This window comes from Falco biarmicus, chromosome 6, assembly GCF_023638135.1.
Source record: "Falco biarmicus isolate bFalBia1 chromosome 6, bFalBia1.pri, whole genome shotgun sequence".
In the NCBI taxonomy this organism is placed as follows: domain Eukaryota; kingdom Metazoa; phylum Chordata; class Aves; order Falconiformes; family Falconidae; genus Falco; species Falco biarmicus.
Genome location: NC_079293.1, coordinates 4,101,963 through 4,126,978, shown reverse-complemented (window position 1 = coordinate 4,126,978; position 25,016 = coordinate 4,101,963). Strand labels below are relative to the sequence as shown.

Below are 25,016 nucleotides of genomic sequence, written 5' to 3'. Positions count from 1 at the left end.
TGCGGACCAGTTACACAGGAATAATTTGAATCCCTCCTGACTTCTGCTTTCCAATATGTGTTTTTAAAAAACCCAAATGAACTGAGACCTTTTCTCTTTTGCACAAACCTTAATAACATTTCATAGCCTCTAAATTCTTGGCTCAGAAACGTATTTTATTTCTGAAGAATTTTCTGACTTTTAATAATGAAGGAGCTGCCTGCCCCAAGCAGAGAAATACAGCAGCACTTTCTTTTTAGTAGTTATTCATTAAAATCTGGTCTCTAAAAGAAAGGTTAATAGCTTGTGACCTGGGTCTATCCACAAGGAAGCTTACTAGTATAATTTGCTTAGTCCTAGATGGAAACAATTTATTTATTTATTGGTATTCTACAAAAGGGAGATTTGTAGAACCTGCTTGGAGATTTAGGGAGATGTTCGTTGCTTCATTGCCAATTTAACTTTACTGTTTAATCTACACAGTATGTGGGCTTCTCTTCCATATTTTGCAGTGGATGCAGTGTAAGAATCATAATATATCACTTTTACAAGCAATTTAGCACAGCATAAGGGAGGAAACGTAGCTGTACTGTCTTAGTACTTATTTTCTAATAAAATTCTAATAGATTCTGGGTTAATGACACAGAAGATGACATTTATGTCCTAAGTCTTTTTTTTTTTTTTTTTTTTTTTTTTTCAGCAGCACAATGAAGCAGGAAGTTACAAGACCAGATGATAAGGTAATACACTCCTTGCTTGTGTACAATAAAGTGCCCTTATAAAAAGCTGGCTTTGCCTTTGATGCTTAACTAATGTCTCTCTGTGAGATAGTACCTGGCAGGCCAGAGTCAGCAAAACTAGTTAGGCTTTCCTTCACTAGAGATTGATTTGCTCTTTACTTGAAAGAAGAACTGCTTTAACCCCCCAACAAGGATTATCAGACTTTTTAGAGAAAGGCAGGGGAAACAACAATCATTTTTTTCTGTGGTTAATAAAGGAAGAAGATTAAAGACTCCCCTGTTGATAAGATCTAACCATTTATGTTCCTATGTGATGAAAGGTGAATACTATTTAAGATTTATTTAGTATTTTGTCATCTATAATGAATCTAAAGGGCACAACAATTTGTCTTAACATTCTGTAATGCAACGAAGCTCATTTTAACAAATAACTGTATAAACAACACATTTACTAAACCCCTCGGTTGACTGATCTTGTGTTTGAGCTGTAAAATATTTATAATTGATAACAGAGTGAAGATGAAATAGCAGAATGGATTCTTTCTGTACAGAAGAATAAGAAAAAGAGTGTAAGGCACTGCTAGCTATGTGTGCATGTTTCTGTAAAACTTGCTGTGCATCCATGTAGGGTCTTATTTCATGCCTCTCAAAGTAACTATGAGGATTATCGCTAATTACTTTGGACATTACACTGGACAAGATCTAGTTTGAAGTGAAACCTCTTCAAATTCTTTATAACATAAATGAAACATCACAATCTTTCTCTGAAATGTCACAAACTCTCTGATTTCCAGAGGTAGAGAGAAGGATTCTTGTTTCCTGATCCCTTGTTTCATATTCTTACTAGTAGTCAGTCCTGCCACTTGATACAAAAGCTCATCATCTCTGTACAACAGAAGTAAAGAATATAGTGGGGGTGGATTTGTTGTTTATAGGATCGTGCAACCATTAAAAAAGTTGTGAGACCTTAGTGCTATCACCCATGACCGTCTTTTCAGTTCTCAATGGCTGTTTCAATTCAATGTATGTGATCTTTGAGTAGGCTTTTGTCTGGTTTTGTGAGTCACTCAGCTCATTTTTGTACAACTGGGAAACAGAAAATCAATAAGAACATGAGAATACACCATAAAAATATGCCCAGTGGAAGAATTAGTCAAGCTTCCCACACAACTGCATGAAGCATCTCTGCTCTGAGCTGTGCCTACCTACAAAATAAGTGTGTTCGTAGATCTGAGCTTTAGTTTCTGGTGCAGAGGATATGCTTTCTTCAGCAGTTCAGTTTGGCTGCACTGGAGTTTAGAGGGAAGGAGAACAGGCACTAGGCTATGATATACAACTTTTTCCTTCCAGGGGAAGCCCTGGAGGACTGAAAAAGGCACCATTCATATGTCAGTGAGTTTACTGGAGTAAAACAGGTCAGCATGTTCATATTTAGCTTGAGAAATAAAGCTTGAGCTGTATCTGGAGAAAATCTGGTGCTGTTACTTAACTTCAGTTGGCTTTGGGCAAGGCCTAAATATTTTTGAAGTGTGCAATACTGAAACGATTCATCAACATTCTTGTGGACCCCTGAGAATGGTACTTCTGCAGTACTATCTGATCTTTTATTATCTCTTTCTGAAGATTAAAGGAGTTACATCCATGCCTATTTCCCTGAACACACTATAAGAACTCCAGACAAGTAGCTCAGATGTAGATCTTTAGTTGCTAATTAGAGACCTAATGTTAGGTGTCTATATTATAGATGCTACCTAGCAAGTCAGTGAGTCATTCTGAATTTAACTAAATTAGAGTTTCATTTCCATTAAAACATTTTCAAAAGTAAAATACATGAGGAGGACCTGCAGCTACAGTGCTGGAGCAGAGGAAGTGAGACTCTTCTGTGGTGGGACTCTAGACGGTCCTCTTGGGGTCTTCTGCTCATCTACATGCTCTCTTAGATGACGTACATGCATTTGTTAGAAACAACAGATTGAATGCATTAACCACGACCTTTTCACTCACCTTGTCTAAAAGTATTTGTTCTCTAATGCCAGTCACAGTTCTTTGCCTGCATCTGTGTAGTATTTTTTTTTTTTGAAGGAAAAGAATGCAGTCAGTGCACAGCTGAATAAGTACTAAGATTTTGCCATAAGATATGTTGAAAGCTCTTCAGATGTTTAAAGGAAATAATCAGAATTCAGAGTGTATATTAAATTATCAGCTATCTAATAAGTGTGCTACTTCCCAGCTGGGATCCTTCTGGTACATTCATTCATCTTCAACCAGTGTAATTAAAGACGAAAGGTGTAACACTGATGATCCTTCTCTAGAGATCTCATCAGTTTAATTCTAGAACTATCAGTGGAAAGGGAATATCATATAAATTGTTCAGGTTTAATTGGACACCTGCTGGAGGTCAAGCAAAACAACCAAGGTCTACTGAAATAAGGATTGCCTTCAGTAATTCAGTAATTTGGTAGGAGGGATTTTGGCAAGGCAATGCAATCTTTGTCTCATGTCTGTTAAAACCAAACTGGATTTGGCTAGCAAAGAAAAAACTAGGAAAAAAGAAGAAAACAAGAAGAACAAACAGGAATGCACTTAAAATCTCACCATGAGAACTGATAACCTCATGCATGCAGCACGTGAAGCAAAAAGCGTAGTGCCAGGGTTGCATTAAATAGCTTCCTACTGGTGCGACAAGGGTATGCAGAACTATTCCTGGTTTAACACAACTTCCTTGTAACCTTCTACTCTGATAAGTGTACCATAGCTGACTGAGTGAAAGAAGAGTATTTTTTTTTCTCAGTTGTGATTTTAAATCACATCAGTGTATTTTGATGTAGTTAAAAAAAAAAAAAAAAAGAAAAAAAGATTACACCCGTTTAAATAATTTTTCATCTGGTGCTGTCAAAGATAATTTTTCATTGTGATGATGTCACCAGACCCACTTGATCTGTTTATAGCTGTTACTTAAATTGCTGTTTCCATAAATGTATATGACTGCCCTGAGGGTGTCTATATTTGTTACAGAAGGTGTCTCAGGAATCTTGGAGCAATCTCCCAATCTAATTAAGAGTGCTATAATTACAGCATAAAGAGCTGTGTTGCTAATACTAAAGGTTCAAAATTCATGAGTCAGGCCCATGATTTGAAACTGGTCCCTAAATGTGAAGATTTGCTTTTAAAAAGAATAAATTATGTCTTGGGCTCATTTTTAATTTTTGAACTCCCTCTGCACCTTGCCATGGTTTGTGTGTGCACATGCGTGCGTGTGTATGTGCAAGCGTGCAAGCTGCTGTAATTCTACCAATAACGCTACCTTTTCACCACATCTTTAGGAGGATGAGGCAGCGCTGGTCCCTATTCTCATTCTTGCCTGTCCCCTTACCTTTAAGCCCCTGCAAGAATTGTTACTCCGTGTATCCTCCTATAGTACCTCATATTATTCACTCCTTGAGAAAGTGACAAATTGCAGTGTCTTGTCTTCTTCCTCAGCCTGGAAGGGAAAGAGATGGGAAAAAAGAACACAGGGAGCCTTCCCACATAGGGGGAAGGGATGAGTATCTTGAGTTCCCAGACTCTTTTTGCTTCGTTAACTTCTCACCTGAGTAGAAAAGAAACAATCTCACTGGCTTTCTTTTTCCCCAGAGGTGGGAAAGTACATGGTGAATGCAACAAGTTCTGAAATGGGACCACCATCTCTGGATTTATCTAGAGATTAAGCCAGGACCTTCCTTGTCCTGGCTACAGCACAAAGCTAAGATTTGGTGATAAAGGATTGAGCTCATGTGCTGCAAGAAAGAGGATCTATTATGCAGTGTTCTACTTCTGTCAAGATTGTATTCAAGTTCTGTATGTACAAAAGGTGCTCAGCTACAACACTGATAGGTACAACATATGTCAGTCTTCCAGACAGAACAGAGGAACATCTGCTTGGATAGACTAATACAAGAGTTAAACTCTGCATTTCTTACCAGTTTGCTGTAGTTTAACTAATTCCTGGAATAACTTATTCCAGCTATCCCTGGAATTTCAATTGGTGAATTACCATAGAGCATCACCATGTCTTGCAAGGCAATTTGAAAGTTTTGTCTCAGAAATGGCTGCATTACAACTTCATATAGGAGCTGCTGCTAATCGGTGGAAATATTTTTGATTTCCCTCCACATGGCTGTGACATAAAGAAACCATGCAACACTCCCCACACACAGCAGCAGGGAGCTGCCTCACTAGAAAATGTTCTTTGCTGTGACACTTCAAAAGGATCTTGTACTAATTGAGATGGATTTTTTTTTAAAAGGATAAGAAGCTTTCCAATATTCTTTTAGATCCCTATAAATGCTTCCTCATACTTCAGCCTTTGCCTTATCCTCTGAATTGCATGGCATCATTTCATATGGCCTTCTACTTGCAATCCTCCTTCAATAATTTATCCTTTTTATATCAGCTGACTCGAGGTCCCTGGGTGCTTTTCTCCCTTCATGGTATGGGTAATTTTTGAAGAGACAATGTTATCTAGTAACGACTAATGGGAGATGTCAAGTCTGACAAGACATTTCCTCATTCTAGTAAGTGTGTCTGTTACTTGATTTTCTTTCCTCAATTTTGGCTCCACTGAATGGTGCTGACGGTGTATCATCCATCCTTGTTGACTGGGCCGACCACAAAGACCACATATCCCCATTCTTACCTCTTGTTTGCATACTGTCTACGTTGCACTTGAGCAGTGAGGTTCTTGAGCAGCCTCCTCTAATTACTAAGGACTATATTTTTAAGCTGGAGAGCTTGGGTGTCGTTCCATGGGACTCTTGCTGTTCTTTTGCAGTCTTTTGGAATAATGCAAAACTATGACCAGGATGGGGACTCCTTTAATGTCATCTGAATACAGGCAAGTCATCTTTTATTGTCATCTAAACTCCATCTGTAGTCAATAGACAGAGAAACAGGTACTACAGAGAGTGGCTCATTTTGTCCTAAAATAATTAAATTTGTCTAAGATAACTAGGAGAAATTGTCCTCTACAAGTACCCTTAGTCCTTCACTTACATCTAGGGAACTGTGATGTCTAGTTTGTGCAGCCTAACTTTAAAGACACGTCAGGCCCATGCCTTCATTGTCCCCTTTTCCTACACTGAGCAAATCCTCACGGGATGTAATGGAGCACCAAGACTGTTATCTCTGCTCCAGGTCCAGCTCCTCCTGTCTCACTGGTGGCACACACCAGGTACCAGGCGTCTGAGAGATGTTTAGGGTGCTTTAGTGCCTGAACAAGACAGTGCTTTAGAACCTGGTGCATCACCTTGTTAAAGGAAAAAAAAATCTTTTACCTGGAAATATTGCTACTTATGTTTTGTCCTTTGTTCAGGATGCAAGTGTTGAGTGTTAGCAGTACATCTTCATCGTATGAGCCAAACACCATTCCTGTTCCATCAGCTTCCTGTGCAATGGCACAGGGATACCACATGATTCCCCCAGGTTCAGCCAACCATAATGACTCAAAACAAAACTGCATTCTGCTACAAGTTCTTTTTTTCTTAATAAACACGGCCAAACCCTGAGAACTACATATTAACATATTAACACTAGTGGGACAATTGTATTGCTAAGCCTTAACAGTGCATGAGCTGTGATTAAACCCTTTCTGTTAAAATTCCTCAGTTCCAGAGACTTCCCTTGTACTGACAGTTTAAGGTGAATTTGTCCTTGAAAGGACACAGTTCTTTCCTCCAGACTTCATGCATTTTTCTAGAACTCCCCAATGTTATACCTAGGTATTTCAGTGTTGCAAAGTATAGCATCAGTTCAGTTCAGCAGCTATTGAGTTATTGTACTGCTTAATATAGTGAAATTTATACACGCTTAATCACATTTATTATCCCTGACAACAATGCAGATGTCCTGAATGCTAAGTGAGTTTTCTATAAAGAATATAATTAATTTTTCTGGCCCTGTCCAAAAATGCTTAGTGGTCAGTTTTGCCTCTGAAATGTATTTAATAATATGTAAATGTGGCATTTTGGGAAGTAATTAAAAATAAAGTTGCTGTAATTTTAAATTCAGCTAATATCTGTATTACTCGTGTCTAAAGTGGTAGTAGGCTAAGTGCTTGAACTAATCGATTTTTAAAAGGGTTTGGTTAGTGATCTCGGGGGAAATAAGGTAGATTGTATGAAAACATATTAATTATAGAGCCTTCTTTTTTAATGATGCATGCCCTTTTTAGAGTACAATATATTGATGTAGCAACTTCTTCAACTTAAATCATCTAACAAACCTTTCTAGTTTTGTCTCATCTATCTTGATTGTTTGCTATGCTTATTACAGAATGAAAATAATATTTTAGATTTTTAATTATTAGCTATAAAGTATTCCATAGTAGCTCAATGAATTAATTCTACTTTGTAAAAAGTATACAACTTCAGCAAATTTTTGCTGACTAGGAAATTTGTCTTTCTCAAAGATTAATAGTACTTTCCTGTTCAGTATGTCATATTTTGCTCTCAAGTGTACAGGTGTACAGAAAGCTTATTAATGAAAAAGTTTTTACTCTTCTAATAATATTTGTAATTATGATTAGAATGTGCCTGTTGCAGCCTTGTTTGAAGTGACTCAGTATTTTAGGATTTTTATTTAAAAAAAAACCAAAACAAAACCGTTGCATTTAATGCAGAGATAGATGCTGTGCCTAGCTCCCAGGTTGGAGATACCAGATCATGTGGCAGGGGGGCTGGGTTTTTACCTGCAGAATGCAGGGCAAGGCTGGAACTGCTTCCAAGGAATGGGGGCAAAGTTGTTGCTGATGGGCAGGTCCTCTGTGAAAGAAGCTGACCTCCTGTAGTCATGGTGAGACGTGGCAGAAGCTGCTCTGCAGATGGGAGGATGGGAGGTCAGGATTTAGGGAGGATAGCATGGGAGGTTAGCAGTGGGCACAGCCTCCTGGTCTAACTGTGACAGGATGCACAGTGAACCAGAGCGCTGGTGTGGAGCTGCCTGCACCTTTCTCCTCCAGTGAGCACAAAAGGGCATTGGGTATCCAAAAGCTTCAGTTTAATGGAACACAGCTTCAAATACAATAGTTTTGAAACTGAGATAATTCATGTCTGCTCCATAAAAAACAAAAATGAAAAGCTTTGAAAACAACTATTTCTCTTAACCATTGCTCCTTGAAGGACAAGTCCTTTCCTCCAGCTCTTCTCTCAGTTTTAATGACTTCCCAGGTTACAGCAAATGCTATATAAAAAGTCTGGTCTTCAGTACGACCCGTGGTCCTGTGTCTGCCCCTGCTCCTCGGGGCATCTGTTTTCCTCATCCTGGGATCTAGAAGGTCAGTGCGCTTGGGGAAGACCCCCACTCCGTACACAGGGTTTTGTTTGACCCAATGAGCACCTCCTCACACAAATCAAATGGACAGCCTTCCCCGCTAGCTTCTTCATAAACAAAGCATGATATACAACAGTGAGTGAACCATGGACCAACGGATAAAATAGAATCATAGAAACATAGGGTGGAAAAGACCTTTAAGATCATCAAGTCCAACTTTAACCTGGCACTGCCAAGTCCACCACTAAACTGTGTCCCCAAGTGCCACATCTACACATCTTTTAAATACCTCCAGGGATGGTGACTGCACTGAGCCCCTGGGCAGCCTGTTCCAATGCTTCACAACCCTTTCAGGGAAGAAACTTTACCTAATATCCAATATAAGCCTCCCCTGGCACAACTTGAGGCTGTTTATTCTCATCCTACCGCTTGTTACCTGGGAGAAGAGACCGACCCCACCTGCCTACAGCCTCCTTTCAGGCAGCTGTAGAGAGCGGTAAGGTCTCCCCTCAGCCTCCTTCCCTCCAGGCTAAACAGCCCCAGTTCCCTCAGCTGCTGCTCATCAGACTTGTGCTCCAGACCCTTCCCCAGCTCCGCTGCCCTGCTCTGGGCACGCTCCAGCACCTCAGTGTCTGTCTGGTAGTGAGGGGCCCAAACCTGCACCCAGGGTTCGAGGGGCGGCCTCACGTATAGGCACCAGCTTTCCTGTTTTGTGTAATAGATGCTGCAGTTAAGATTGAAGGGTGTGTTTTGCTAATATGTTTCTTCAAACTCACTCACTAAGGTAAGATTGCCTGACTTTTTTGTGTGTGGAACACATTTCAAAGAGTATGTTATTTTAGGAATATCTCCACTGCTAGGTGCGATCCTGTGCTGTCTTTGTGACAAATGAAACCACTGCTTACACAGGTAAGGCAGTATTAGGCAGACATTTCAAGTCTTTTTAATGATCTTTGCAGCTGAGAAAGCATATCTTGTATCATGGGACTGGTCAAATTCTTCACAGACCATCAGAGAATGTAGCTTTCAGCTAAAACAAAATAATTTATTGAATATTTACATCTAACTACCCTTCCTGAGAGGTGTGAGAAATATGAGTATCTCAGTTACTGATTAGATAATGGAGTTCTGTTTGTGTTCAGGTGATCAAACTCTTGAGGTGTTTGCCTGAGCTTAGCAAGATGGTGACTGGACAGTGGAGTACCTGAAACATACCTGAAGATGCCCATATTATCAGTCCCATTTTTAATGTCGGGATGCAGATGACAAGAAATGCGTGTTTCAGAAGATGGTTGTGCTAATCTGGCAACACAAGAGATCCTGCGCCTCCTTTTCCCATTGCACTCTGGCTGTGTGATCCTGTCTGTTTTCTTTTGCTGCCTCTGAAGCTGTCTCTTGATGAGACATTTCGGCTTATTCAACAGGCAGAAAATTATCTCCCTTTTTTGTTTGCTGAGTGAGCTGAATTGACTCATCAAACTGTTGGAGCTAGCACAAAGGAAGTGGTAAGTACACACAGCTGGGAGGGAGGAAAAGGGGAAAGCTGAACCATATTTTAGTGGTAGGAAGCTGTTAGACCAGCTCAGCACTCCTGTGAAAACTCATTCTCAGCAAAGAACTCCTGTGTCATATTCATTCTGCCTCTGGTGTGGTGAAACCCGAATATATTGGCTGCTAAGGCTGGTGGTTCTGCAGAAGCGTTTGCCAGAAGAATGGTCGTTTGATTTAAGTGGGTCCCTCGGTGGAGATGTCATTGGCAATGAATATTGATGGGTTGGAGCTAATTACTAAGTTTTAGTGCATAACCTTTCAGTTCTTACATGTATTTTTATAAGTGTAAACCTGGCTATAATTTGTTGACTCTTGCAAAAGATTTTGCCATTTGCACTTCAAAAACATTCATGGAACTCCAGAAGTTTTTGTTAAAACTACAGATGTATCCACTTACTGTATCTGTTAGTCACATGAACAGGATGGGAATGCTTCTGAATCTGCAGTGCTAAATAATGTGGGACTTACTGAAGAGAATACTTGCTGGAAAAATGTAAAGCCACAGAGAAGTGAGCATATTGGAGAGGTTTGGTTTTGTCACTATAGATGAATGCTAGTGATTATGTCAGGATCTTCAAGTTTTTCAGTGTCTAGCAGCCACCATTAAAAAACCCCGCCATAATAAAGGTACAGATTTTCAAAATAAACCAGCTCCTGTCTAGGCATTACAGAAAGAGACAAATTCTTGAAACTATATTCAATACCCTTATATATGGTTCTTCTGGGCAGTTTTCAAACATAGTCATTACTGAGATTTCAAGCTCTTCAGCAAGTTTTGGTTAAGCTCTTCATACCATGCTGAACAACTTCCACGCAGAAGCAGGGCCGAATTGACTACCTGTTTACAACAATAGAACAAATGATATATCCAGATTCAGGCTGGAATGAATCAAAACAATAAAAAAGAGAAGGTTTTGGTGACCTTCAATGAAATGTTTCATTTCCCTGAAAGAAGTGCAAAGAATGACAAAGTAACAAAGATCAAATCATGGATCAAAGGTGGGTGTTTTAAGAAGGCTTTTAAAGTTCAGTCCCAAGAAGACATTCACAGGAAAATACCTTTCTTTGTAGATGGATTTCAGCTGAGCAACTGTGTTACCGAGCTTCTGATTTGCAAAAATGACAGAAAGGTTTTTGAAACTGTAAAATGACAGAAGATGGCTCCGAAAAAACTTGCATAATCCTTATAGAAGATTATTGTTACTACAATTTCTTACAGGTTTCTTATATGGATAAACAGGTATAATATAATATATAGAAACTGGGAAAGTAAAGAAAAAGAAAAGAAACTATTAGTAGGTGAGTACTGGATTGAGACTGGCCACAAGGGAATATGTGAAATAGCAATACAAGGAGTGCAGGCCAAAAAATGCAGACATTAGAACTGCTAACGTACAGAATGAAATTGCATATCACAGAGAGAAGAGTGGTGGCCATGGGTGGAGCAGTGAAAGATATGAAAGGTCTAAAAGATCAGAAATGTCAGAATCAAATAAATTACCTTCATTCAGTATTTATCTGTGTGATAAACTAAATGAAGAAAAAACCCAAAACCCAAACAACAAAGACAGTGGATAAAACAATCTTGGAGTCAAAATTATTTTTGAGGAAGATGATAAAAGTCATAATATTGATTTCAGCACTGGAAATTTAACTAAAACTTAACTTGTCTGGGATAAATTAGCAACAAGGCCTGCGAAAAAGTCCATCACCATCTTATTTCTAAGAATGGTCTTCCTAATTTTTTTCCTAAATAGTTACTGAAACAGAAAATGCTGATGCTATTTTGAGCTTGATTTTGCATGAAGGGAAGATGACTGAGAAAAGAGTATAATAGAAAATTACTTTGAATTGAAGGGCCCTGCTGCCTTTCAGTCTGATGAAAGAACAGACAAAGGAAAGTCTGTGGCATTCTCAGTTGGAACGGGAGAAAAGCTCTTTCAGTGGAGGGGATTTGGTCAGGGAGAGCAGCAGAGTGAGATATTCATAGACTTGTCTGTGGAAGAAATTCAGAAATAACTTGAACATTGAAAATGAGTTTAGAGAAATGCAATGGTGTTAATGTTCACTGTAAGAGGTATCCTAGGAATGTCAAATGGCCTGTAAGGAGCTATGGACTCATAGTGCCATGACTTCTAGAGGTCAGCTAGTCCAAATCTGCTCTCAAAGTGTGATCAGCTAGACGAGGTTGCTCAGGACCTTGTGCAGTCAAATTTTGAGTATCTCCAGGGATGGAGATCCCATGGCTTCTCTGGGAAATCCTCTCGGCAAGAAGATTCTCTCCCTTGCCCTTCTCTTCTTAAAGCTAAACAAACCCAGATCTCTGCCTCTTCTCCTCCATCATCCAGGTAGCTAAAAAGGAATGGCCTGCAAATAAAGAGATCTCGGAGCTCAGAAAACATAGGGATAAACCACAAAATTCCAAAAGTCAAACTGAAGAAAACCTTGCAAAGTATGTTAGAAAAGAAACAGTTGCAAGTTATTAATTGAACCTTGTAAGGAGATGAGCAAGAAAAATAGAAACAAGGCTCACCAGGCACTATGAGGCATTAAGATTACAAAAATATATGCTATGCCCCAATAGCCAATTTTATGTTCTGTTTTGGGTTGGTTTTTTTTGTGTAAAGATGACCTAGAATAACTACAGACCTGGATAATTAGGAGGAGTTAGATATGGAATGGTCTTTTCTGTTTCCAAAGTGAAAGAAATGGATAATTTTGAGGCAACATATAATTCTTATTGCAGAATTGTGAAAAAACCAACCCATGGAATCTCAGGCCCAGTATCTAGTTTTTAAATGGTTTTCTTGATTTTTGAAGTGGTTCTATAGTGGGTAAAGAATCTGTTTATGGGGAAAAGTAACCAGAGAAACCTACATCTCCTAGCTGAATACTTTATAAAATTCAGAACATGTTTTGAGAGAAAGAGTTAATTAAGGACATTGAAACAAATGAGAAACTGGACAAAACATCACAAAATTTTACCAGAATAGGAAGCTGCAAACCCACCCTCTCACCCTTTTTAGTATAATGAATTATTTTCTAGGCAAAGGAAATACAATATACTTAACTAATCAGAATTGCAGTAAAATAATATGTGACTTTCCTATTAGTAAAACCTGATAATGAGGATGGTAAAAAATCCCCAACCTGTGAGGAGGGGAACTGGGTAAAAAAGGAGATAGCCATGTTTGTGATATAGGGTAGGAGTTTAATGTTAGAATTCCCCTGAAGAAACTATTGGAGTGTATCTCCTGCAATCTTTTCATTAATGTCTGTGTGAAGGCTCAGTGCTTAGAACATGAATTAATGAATTTTGCTGATGTGTAAGTTGTGGGAGGGAGGGGCATCATTAATGCAGAAAAGGGTTGTACATGACAGTGGCAAGGCTTAATGACCTTGAGAACTGCGATCACAGAAATGGGATGGAACTTAAAATTCAAAGTGCAAGGGTCTCCTATAAAGATTTTCTGCTGTGATTTGGGACCTCACCATTAGAACAGACAGAATAAAAGAGATTTTTGCTTGATCAAAGAATGGCACAATTAGCAGAAATGATGCAACGCTACAGAAAGAGAAGTCAGTTCCAGCATGTGTCTGCTGAGGAATGGCTAACAGCAGAAGAGTGGATGTGACTGGATGAGGAACATCTTCATTATATTCAGCCCTAGTGACCTGTGTTTGAGAAAGATAGCTGAAGCCAGAAAAGCTGCAGAGGAAGGCTAGGAAGATGACTGAGGTTGTGGAGGGTGAACAAAAAGACCGTATTTTTCAGCCAAACAAACGGAAGGCTGAGATATTACTTAGCATACGCCTGTATTGCTTGAATAGGTAGTTGTCTGAGACTGCTGGGAATGAAACTCTTCCAGTCAGATATTCCTACATCTGCTGATTTTGGTTTCTTCACTACTTGCCATGGAATTTCTCTTAAAATGCAGCAGCTATTTAGAGACTAGGCATGGGGAATTAAAAGAATTTAAGTAAAATAGCATATGCCTAGATGCTTTCATCCTGTCTTGAACTGCCATTAGATGCATTTAAGGGGAAAAAGCTGTGGAAAATGTGCAGAGTGAGTTCCTGGCTCCAATGAAGACAATGGTAAAACTGAGTGGTTATGGTTTCCCCCAGCAGTATACCTTGTTTGAAAAAAAGTAGCTTGGAGAGAACTAGTTCATTTTTATGGTCATCTGATCTCTCCATTGTTCACATTCTCTGTTCAAATTTAGAAGTGTTAACATAACTGTTTTTTAAAGAATAAAAAGCTAAGATTATAGAAGACTAATATTCCTAAAATGAGGAAATCGGGACAAGTCCTGTTTTTTTCATCTGAGCAAACGATTAACAGGAATTAAAAAAAACCTCACAAATTCTTAGGCACACTTTCTTTGGAATGAAATGTTCTTAGATTATGGGAGAGAGGAGGGCTGTAATTTTGCTACGTCTTTCACTGTCACTCAATAAATTTCAAATATTATTGGAAGCAGGTTCACACAAGACTCTGCTATTTGTCTTTTGAAATACACACGAACTCTTCGGACAGTTCATCTAAATCACTCTGAAACACCCGGCAGCCTGGTACTGTAATGCAAACAGAACTATTTTATATATCAGCCAGGAGAGCTCATTCTTTAAAAGATATGCTACATTACTGAAGGCAAAAAGCTCTCTGTTTTGTTATATAACAATAACAATAACTCAATTTAAGTGTATAATGACCCAAGTCAGCAGTCCACGGCAACAAAAATTTAATAGGAACCTTATCTAGTTTGCTGACATGTTCTTCTCTAGAAGCCATTATAGGCTTTTCAGTATACAAAACAATTGGCTCTAATCTTTAATATTGCTAAGCAGCAGGGGGCAAATAGGCGTTTTAGCACAGCTTTGCTTTTTATAAACAGCATTTAATATATTCACATGCTCTTGGCCATGGAGCTGTATGTCAAATGTTTCTGAAGTTTGGTCATTAGAACAGGCTTCCTCGAAATAGAGGAGTGTGCCTGCGCTCCCCTGATGCCCTTTGAAAGGGACCAGATAGCACCGTGCTGCGAAGGTGGAAGACTCCAGCACCAGTCTCCTTTGGGAACAGCATGATTTCCAACTCTCTCCTGCCTGACATAAATTAAAGACATGATAAAATGAATGGGCTCCAGAGGACCATTATAAAGAAATTCACTCTATTAAATGCAAAACCAAATGTAATTTCCTCCCTATTTCTTTCGTTGGTTTTCTATATTCTATGTTTAAAGAGTACAGACTAATGCCTATATTGAGCAGGTTGTAATGGCCACTTTGTTTATGATATGGAATATTATTCTTGGGGTAGTAGCGCTGAGACAAGGACAGCAGCAGATGAATAAGCTGTCAGAAGTAAGCTGTATTTACATGTCAGTCATGGGTGTTCAAAATTCATGTAAAATTCATTTAAATGCCATATTTTTACTTTTACAGTTTATGATGCAATCAGAGGACATTAGATATAGATACAATGTATAGAGATATAATATATAATGGATACTATTAATATATAATATTTATAGACGATACATAATAGATTAAGAGAATATGATTAATAGATAATACAGATAGATATAATATAGGTAATTTTTTAGTGAATCTGGTATCATTGCAATTCTTTAATGGTATATATTGTCCCTTCATTGAAGAAAGGTGGAAACTAGCGTGCAAAAAATCTACTCTTTGAATGAAATGCAAGATTTTATACAGAAGGCACTGCCTTAGTCACTACAGTCCAGTCCCCTGCCGTCCCACACTGCTGATTTTTAGCTCAGAAGGCTCTTCAACAGATGTGTCTCACACACTTCCTTGCACTCAGACCCACAAAAATCTTCCCAATACCCTGTAATAAAGTGAAAACCAACAGCAAAGGTGGAGGCATCCTTAGAAGAGAAATGGGAAAGAAAAGTATGTGTGGTAAAAGGAGTGGTGATAAAAGAGGCATTGAAGGATGCAGCCAAAAAAAGACTGGGAAATCCAGAGGTAAGAAATGGAGAGGGAAGGTGTTTGGGTATGCTCGTGGAGGTCCAGCCTCAGCTAAGTCACACCATATTTTCCACGGGGTAATGTCACAGACCTGGACGGTCACTGCACCTTACACGACCTGTGGGGTGAGTTTTATTTTACTGCATATGTTTGTGATATTAACTACTGTGCCTGAGCTAGCCAGCCTAATCTCGCTTTATCCTAATGGAGAAAAATAGGCAGTTTTAAGGTAAGACCAGTTTCCAACAGGTGCTTTAGGATGGGATGTATTGGCCCATGGATGTATCTGATTCTCTCCATTGAGTCCTGTAGGCTTTTTTGATTATTTTCATTCAGTGCATGAGAAATAGATCTTGCTGGTATGAACATTTTCTGTTGGAAATTTTATTACAATATACATCTTCTGTGTCCAGCCAGCGTAGGCATGGAGCCATTCTCTCATGCATAATGATACGGTTGTGTGTGATAAGTGCTGTCAGTGCTCTGTTGTGATGGCTGTGTTTGCGTCCTCCCTTTCTCTTGATTGCTCAGCTAGCAGAAAGAATTCAAACGGTTTGTGTTTATGCAGCCAGAAGTGAAGGGAACGGAAAACCAGGAACTTTGTGAAAAATCATCCTGTAGAAGGAGGATTTTTGGGAGTTTCATTCCATTATATTATGTAATTCTTTTCAGTGGCTGCTGACAACTTCTTATTTAGCATTGCCAATTTTTTCTAGTGTTTCTTTTCTTTAGAGCTTGTGGAGCATTCTTTTTATTTTAAGTACCAAATAGTCATCTGACACCTTGTGAAATAGGACCTGAGGACTAATGAAGTTGAAAGTGTGTGTCATGCGAGGATGCTATTTGACAAGATAACTGTGCTGTTCCAGCAGCTTCCAGCTGCCAATGGGGGCAGTTCTGCTCTTGCGTTCCCTGCTCTATCCCCACTCTCAGTTTTCACTTGGTTCAGCACACTGAACGGCCAAAGCTAGACTAGCAAAAGAATAAAAAAAAGAAAGAAAAAAAAAAAAAAGAGGAAAAGGGAAGAGGTCATAGAGCACCAGAGCTGCTGAAGTTGAGGCAGGACTGTGTGTGCTGAGGGGATGTGCCTGCAGAAAGGAGGCGGCAGAACCTCTCCATTTGGCAGCAGCATGTTGCTGCCTGTCTTAACTGAGGATAAATGTAATGACTATAGTGTGAGGCACCTGAAGAAATGAGAAAGAAGCTGCAATGACCTAGGAATCATAATGTTTACTTAGAAGTTGGTCCAGGCAGGTGGGTTTCACTGCACGCCGTCCTGAGGTAGGGCTTGCCCCACTCTGCTGGTGCTGGGGACACTGGGGGCTTACAGGACTTGAGGAAGGGCTGCTCAGGTGGGTTTGCCGTTTTAGGTGTGTGAGTAGGAAGAGTCTTAGAGGCTGAACGTAATGTTTTGCATCAGGTTTGTTGAAAAAGGTAAATGTGTGAAAGAAAGAAGAGGTTCTGGAGGATTTTATGAAACCAGTCCCACTGAGTTTCCTTTGGCTATTTTTCTGATTCCTCAGTGGGGACCCTTGAAGGTTAGGAAAACGCCCTGGTAAAGCATTTCCCACTTCTAAAATAATAGTGTTGTGCTGGCATTAGACCTGTGAGTTGGCCTTAGGTCTTACTGTCTGTGATAAGGAAGGAAACTTGTTTTACATGCACTAGAATGCCTAAGGAGAAGTTGTTACTCTTCCTCCACTTCCCCACCATGAAGCTGCTTTTATTCCAATTAAAACGACTTTGGATTTTTGGAAACATTTAACACTTTTTGCATGCTTTTCTTTTTCCTTATGAAAAGTAGCACGGTCCAGCATCCCTGCACAGGTGAGCCAATGTCTGAAAGAGTGCTATTAGCTATCAGGTGGTGAAGTGTGAACTCAGCTTGTCTCACTAAGGAGACTGACAGAGTCAACATCGCATTCTCCTCCATGTAGCCATCATTGTAAGGCACAATGATTTTTTGAGTCCTGGGAAAGAAAAATTCCTGTGAGAGTAAGTATTACTGATTTTATCATTGCTGACCTCATAAGGGGCTGCTGACTGAGTTGTTACCAGCCAACAGGAACATTCCTAGTTCTTTTAAGAGAAAATGGGCTTAAGAAAATGTCTGTCATTGAGCAAAACCATAGGCTCAGAGGATTTGATATTGTTTATTTCCCTTAGACCTCATTCATTATGTTTCCCATTCTTTTTGGATTTCAGAGGCTTATTTCAAAAAATGAACGGTTGAACACTGATCCACGCTAAAGCAAACACAGGGTACATCTGGTGTATTGTACATCTGTCCTCAGACAACAGGAGGCGATGGGACATTCTCCAAGAGGGTATTATGCCACAGGCCGTGCTTTGTCTTGTGTTTTACTAGAGATGTCGGACTCTCATTTTTATAGCAGTGTCTTAACTTAGAGATGTTTCATTTTCTACTTTACCCTTAGCATCCTTCAGGAGATTTTATCTGTGTTATCATATGAACACAGACTGTAAAATGAAAATATGGTATAAAGCCAGAATGCTGTGGTTGATTCAAAGAGCTAATCATGGGATTCTTCCTGCACACAACCATTTGAAGGTTCAGGGCCCTAGTCTGCGATATCTACAAAGACAGAGATTGGAGAAGATCAAATGATTATATAATGATGATTAAACACCAAAGCCTTTCCCTAATAAAGAAATGAGGTATGACCTAATTACTACTGTGTGCTAGTAAAGATTGACCCATTTATCATTTCAGTCTCTGCAATGGTTAAAGCATTTTCCCCCAATTTTTAATCAAGTGGAACTTCTGAAACCTTTTGAAACTTTTAAGTTTAAGGAAAAGGTCACATCACTTATTTGGGATCAAGTAGTCACAATCAGATTACAGTGATCTGAGAACTTACTATGCCACAACTACTCTGTGCTTTTAGCCCACCTCAGTACAATGTAAAATGCTAAAAGTTTAAGGATAAACCTTAAGCTTGTCAAAGTTCAGTCTTTTTTACTGAAAAGTAAGTTAGCAGTTGGGACTGGAATGCACCAAAAGTATTCAAATTATGGACTAGGTTGGCTCAATCGACGGACTAACCCATGAGGCCATCAAAATTTGGTCATCCTTCATCAAATGCCAGAGTTTCAGCATTCTTCTCTGATGTCCTGGGAAGAGCAGGGGAAAGTTACATTTAACTCCTTGCAGTGTCCCATGCACAATGATTTAAATGTGGAGATATATCTGCTTTCCCCACCTGGCTTTGAAGGTCTTTTTAGGCATCAGCAACAGGAGAGCAATAGCATTGTGGTGGGTGTGGGTAGTGGTTGAATTAGATGACACACTCTCATTTTTGTTTAAGACAGGACTTGTTTCAAAATATGATACCGATTAGATAGTATGGCCTTTGATAAGCCATGCCAGAATTGAGGCTTTCCTTTCTTGGGCCAACCGTCTCTTGCCACTAGTGTCTGTGATTCAAGTAGTTTGTCTGTGTTTGGATGAGGGTAAACGTGGCTCATGAATTCTGCCTTGCAGTGCTGTGACAAAACTTGTGCAGTCGATGGGGCACCAATGGTACAGAACACTTGAAGATAAGTCTGTAGTCCTCCTTGGCTAGTAAAATTTCTATGAAGAGGTTATCCTAAGCAGAATAACTGAGTGAATACATCCAATACAATGAACCCTGAAAACTGTCCTTTGAAAAGCGAGGCTGACCTACAGGGTTGGGCATTCATAGAAAATTCCAACACTTCCCTACCATAGGATGACTTCTTTCTGTCCTGTGCGTACCTTGTCTGAGTGATGCTGTTCATCCCCAAGGTACAGGCACAGAATGCAACAGATTCTTTTCTGCATTTTAGGACTTTTGCCCTAAAACATCCGTAAAGCCTAGCCCACAAGTGGCTGTATTTTTAATTTCCATCTCCATTCTTCCTCTTCAGCATCCTTCTGAAGAATGTAATACAAGACATGTTTCCTATAGTCAGTGTGTCACAGAAGAGAAGGGAGCCTGGCCTCCAAACTGGTGTCCTGGACATGATTCAAGTGAAATTGTAGGAAGAGGTATAAACAAGGATATGAATAACAGGGATACTCATATTATCATGGAAGTGGGAATGGCTGTTTCAGACCAATGGTGATGCTGTGGAGGTACTTTTGGCTGTCTTACTTCATGTCAGACCCAAGAATGGCCTGGCTTTTTCTGTTGTGGTGGCTGTATCATTCATGAAGAGGTGGCACACTCATGCAGGACTATTGTTTGTTTCTGCTGGTGCATGCTGGGTTTGCCTGTCTCACCTCTGCACTGTGGCACAGCTGAAACAAAGTCAAAAGCTCTTAATTGGCGCAGGCCTCTGAGACAATCCAGAGTAAAATTTGGCTCCTGCATGCTGCCTATAGGTGTGATTTCTGGGGTCAGTCCCATATCTGGCTGGCTGGAGAGCCTTAACCAGTACTTTGGGGTCTGCACAGTAGTGACTTAACTGTGTTGGGTTCCTCTGCTGCAGAGAAAGCGTTGCCCTGAAGAGAAAGGTGAATATACAGTAAGCTTTTTGCCATAAACCTGGCTCAGCTTCAGACTGCTGATGAACAGGGAGAAAGGTGTCTTTACTATAAAGCCCAGGTGAGATTGTATATGTGGAAAAGTGAAGGTTTCAGGTCTTGTAAACTTCTAACACCCAGTGCTTTCCAGAAGGACAAGTTCTTAATTACAGTCCCTACTCAAAGTTCAAACTCTTTCAGTAGACCTGTTTTTATTTATCCAGGTAGTTATAGGAGAAGAGGATTGTAGACAAAGAGATCAGGTGATTTACCTGAAAACTGCTCTCAAGATGGCAAGACACACACTTGGAATGTGCCTATTGCAATTCCACCAGCAGACGCAGAACTTCATCAATAAGACAACCATTGAAGCTAATTTCCACTGCTCCCATGGAGCTGTAGAGTCTGATCATGTCTGTTGAACTGACCTTTGGAGAAATGTAATGGAGTAAATGACAAACTGCAATTGTGTGTTTTCAAACTTCCCAGTAAAAGGGAAATTTCTGATCAAAACTTTATCAGGACATTTTAACCTCTTTACATAGACTTTGGAACCTTCAATAAAAAAATGTTTACTACTCCAACTACTGATGAAGGCAGATTAAAAAAAAAACAAAAAACAAAAACCAAACCAAAACGATTTTACAGTCTTTTCCTGTTCAAACAAGGATCAATGTACGGACTTGTCCGTATGAAAAGTGTATTGTTTTGTGTAGTTCCTGTTGCTAGAAGACCTGAGGTTTTGCTAGCAATTGCAGTGAATATGTTACTTCCGTTTTTCTGAAATTATAAATGAAGAGGCTGATAAAATGTAAAAGCTTAGGTAGGACAAGTGTAGAAACTATTCAACTAATTGCTGAGTTGTTCTCCTTGCTAGGCCTGGTATTGTTAGAGCAGGAAAAGGAAAGCTATGGGCTTGTGGTCTGCTTCTCTGCTGGTGCCCGGGTAGGCATGTGTCCTTTCTTCACAGGCAAGCCAGGAAATTTCTCTCACCTCTTCTTTTCTCCTCTGTCATTCATTTCTACTACCTTCACCTTTATCTCTGCTGATGCTAATGCTGGAGCAGATTGGACGGTGCACTTGACACTTAGAATTTTAGATGTTCAGTCTAACTTTAGACTTAAATCTTTTAACAAATAAAAGATGTTGAGTGAGGTTTGTGGTCCTCTGGAGAGCTGAAATTCATTGCTCCATAAATGTGTACAACTGCAGCCACAATAAGGTACTCCCTACTCCTTTCCTCACGCTATAGATTTTATGACTTTGCAATACACTGTACTGCAGCTATAGAACCCCCCTTTTATTTACCTTGGTTTTTCCAAAATATCTTTGCAATGGATCCTTTATAACCTCAGACAAGACCCATGGTTCCAGTGGCTTGCCTGTGTTGTTCTCTCTTACCCTGGCATATATTGTGTGAGGTCCCCGAGAGTTTCATAGTTCCTAGGTCCAGCTGAGCCCCACGTACTCACTGTGCTTCAGGGGGCATCCCTGCCCCTTCTGCGTCTCTCCATTCAAAGGAAGCCCAAGGTAGACTTGCGCTGTGCTTATCGAGTCTCCTGATGTGGGTGATCAGAAGACTGCAGGGCACATTGTGAAGTGCCTTTTGCCTCCAGTCTTGAAAGTCTCTTTGGGCTGAGTCTAAATTGTGTTTTATTGAACTGGGTGAACTGTTCTTGTGTTCCCCAAAGAAAACAAGAGAATGAATGAAGAAAATAGCAGTGAGTTCCAGATTGCAACAGATCAGCTGGGCTACTGTGCGAGAGGTCTGTTTCATTCATCACCTGCAAGACAATGATGTGAAAAGACTCTGTTTATATTAAATCATACTGTCTGTTTGCTAAAGCTCTTATTTTTAGTGTTTCTCCAACTATAGCCACAATTCCTCTCCACTGAGGTGAGGATTGACTCTCAGAAGCCTCCCACAGACTCTTTCTCCTTGAAAACATATTATTCTTACCCCTTTTCATTTAGGCTAAACACCAAGGAAAAGGCCAAACTTCTGTAGGTCTCTGTCTGTCAGACACATGCACAAGAGGACACTGAGTCTATATCATTTGACCATGCAATGAAAAAGAAAAAAGGCATCTGTTTTCAAGATAATTGATTTTCATACATTTTAAATATATAGTCTGTAAAGGGCTGACTTAGCATGTTAAAGAATATTAACCATTTTCCCTCAATCCCATCCTCCAGTTCTGATTATATTTTGCATGTAGAATTGAGTATTCAGTTAGGCATAAAGCTATGGAAGCCAATTTTGCTGTTTCTAATTGTACTGCTTGCTTCAGTTCCCCTTAAAATAGTATTGTATGCAGTTGTATGCATTTTATCCTGCATGTTTAACATAAACTACCTGATTTTTATATATATATATATATACACACACACACGAGAGTATTTTCTGAGTTTACAATGATCAGACCCTTGACTCTAAAATGCCAGCAAGGTTGAAAGAAGTAACTATATAATTTATCTTTGCTAGCATCCTTGTATTTATTTTATTTTGAAAGAAATCCAAGGCAACAAGCAATTCAAGGGAAAGAGCATTGCGGTAATAGAGAACAGGAGGTCACTGATGAAAGTTTAGAACGAAATTTCAAATATGGCAGAGAATAAAATATTTTTGATCACTTCTTCTTTCAAAAACTATCAAGTCAAAGAAATCTGACGTGGAAAAAATCAAAAGGCATTAATGCATTTAAATATGTTGTGCATAGGGTCTAGTAGTAGCCATTTCTTATCATATGCTATTTTCACGTTGTATAAGACCCCAATAATTCTAGCAGAAAAATAATGCTATTAAATTGTGTTATCATTTCACTGTTTTGACCCTCAGCTTCTGGATAAACCCTGAAGGCTACTGTAAAACCGCCTGAAAGGAAGTATCCTAACTCCCCATACATGTGTCAATTTTCTTGTGCTTGCTGAGGGATGCTGCTTTCTGCACATGCTTCAGGAGAAGAGCTGTGGGGAGCGCAGCTGGAGCCCGGGGATGCTGCCACAGCCCCTGCTCCGGGCTCCCTGTTCTCCTCCCTGCGGGGACATGCGGCGCCCAGCAGAGACACGAGTTTACAGCTGCCCTGTGGGGCAGGCAGAGCATTCCTGTGAATCTGGCCAATGCCCTTTTTATAGGGTGAAACCCTATCCTTGTGAAATCAGTGGGATATTTGCCATCACAGGGCCAGGGTTTCTCCCAGAAGCTCCTCATTGTAATCTGAGATAGGCAGGCGGGCATCACTGGGAGTGTGGAAGAAAATTCCTCAACTTGCTCTAGTTTGCTCCTGCTAGGCTCAGTTTTCCACTGTCTCGTATGTGAAGTTTAATTTTTCACTGTGCCTGAGGCCTGGCAACCTGGGAATTAGTTAGGACTACCTGCTCTCTTTATCCCCCCCCAGGCATCAGCTGAAATTGCAGGAGGAAGCCTTTGGCTCAGGCTGCTCCAGCGGGCTGTCTAACAACAGGAGGGGCAAACTAGAACTAACACTTCACCTCCTGTTTTTCCTTTTCCAAATCCTTTCCTCCCCACTTGGCTGTGGTTTTTTTTTTTTTTTTTTTTTTCAGGGTGAGGGTGATACAGGAGGTCCCTTCCCTCCCTCCTTCCCCTGGTGACGGTGCTTCTTTTCCCCTTGGTGCAAGTGGGATGGCTGCAGGGGAGGCGGGCGATAAAGGGAAAAGGACAGGGTTTTCAAGCACAGCCAAGCACATCTGTTGTTTCTCAGATTAGAATTGAGCCCATAATAGTTGTCTGACAATTTGCAAGTTGGATTTATAAATCTGCCCTTGTAAGAGGCTGAGTTATAAATGCACTGTGCAATTTATAGAACCTGCCAGCAAATCTTAACTGCAAAGTCTTGATTTATACACCATCCTTTTAAACAGTGATTTTTAGTTTGGTTTTTACTAAAGTGTTTCAGTACATGGTAAGTCAGAGAAAAAAATTTCGTATTCAAAATGGGATTAACAAATCTTAAATCAGATGTAAGTCCTACAACAGATTTACAAATCATACCAATAAATTAAAAATAAAACCTCTTTTTTTATTCCTTTTTTTTCTTTTCTTTTCTTTTTTTTTTCCTTTAGCTTGCAAATTCTGGTTTTGCAGCTGGTTGGTAAGGAAGTGATTTATAAAGCAAGAATTTAAAGCTCAACTGAGAGGTCTGGCTCTCACATCTTATCTGAGTGCTTTGATTTACAAGCTGTAGTCAGGCTCTCTCTATCACAGGTTTTCTCCTGAAATTTGGAGTTGTTTATTATGAGATCTACAAAAGGTTAGACTCTCTGTATGCCGCAGTTTGACTGGCCTGGCAGTGTTATGGAAAAGGTGATACCTAATCAGATTGCAGCTGGCAAAAGTGCCCTGCATAACATTTGGTTGTCAGAGAAAACAAACAGCAGCTGAGCAATAAATTCTTGAAATGTTAATAAGCTGAGATCCCTCTTTCTTCTTGCATGTATCTGTAAGGCACAATGCACACCTTCCACAGCTATAAGAACAGAGATGCAGGTCCTCATGCCACTTTGCACTTAAGTCCCATTAGATGTAAGATTAAGCATAGGTTGTATGCTTTACTGAGTATGGATGGACTTAAAACACATGCGTCAGCTTGTATTTTGGTACACTGCTGGATGGGATTGTAGCGGATTCTCTTTCAGATTTGAGATTGGATTTTCTTTCTAACTCATGTCAATACCTGCTTTTGAAATTCATACAAATAAAAATACTAGACAATTAAAACTGGATAATTACAGAACACATTCTGGATACTGAAATAAATGTAATAAGCTGTCTCCTTCCAAGGAAAGAAAAAACCCCACTGGCAATCAAAAGCAGCTTCAGTGACAAGGGAATATTTAATTTACGGAATATTTATGTGAATTTGTTTCTACTTGACAGATTAGCTCCTACTAATCAGATAAGAAATTTAAAA

The 25,016-nt window shown here is 39.7% G+C and overlaps 1 long non-coding RNA gene across 2 annotated transcripts in view; it reads left to right on the top strand.

Annotated features, from left to right (window-relative positions):
* Positions 1–25,016, top strand: part of LOC130151711 (uncharacterized) — a 100,118-nt gene that overhangs the window by 62,726 nt on the left and 12,376 nt on the right. For both annotated transcript variants that reach the window (XR_008822689.1, XR_008822688.1), the window contains one exon: positions 680–719. This is a non-coding gene — a long non-coding RNA (uncharacterized LOC130151711). The remainder of the gene's footprint in view (positions 1–679; positions 720–25,016) is intronic.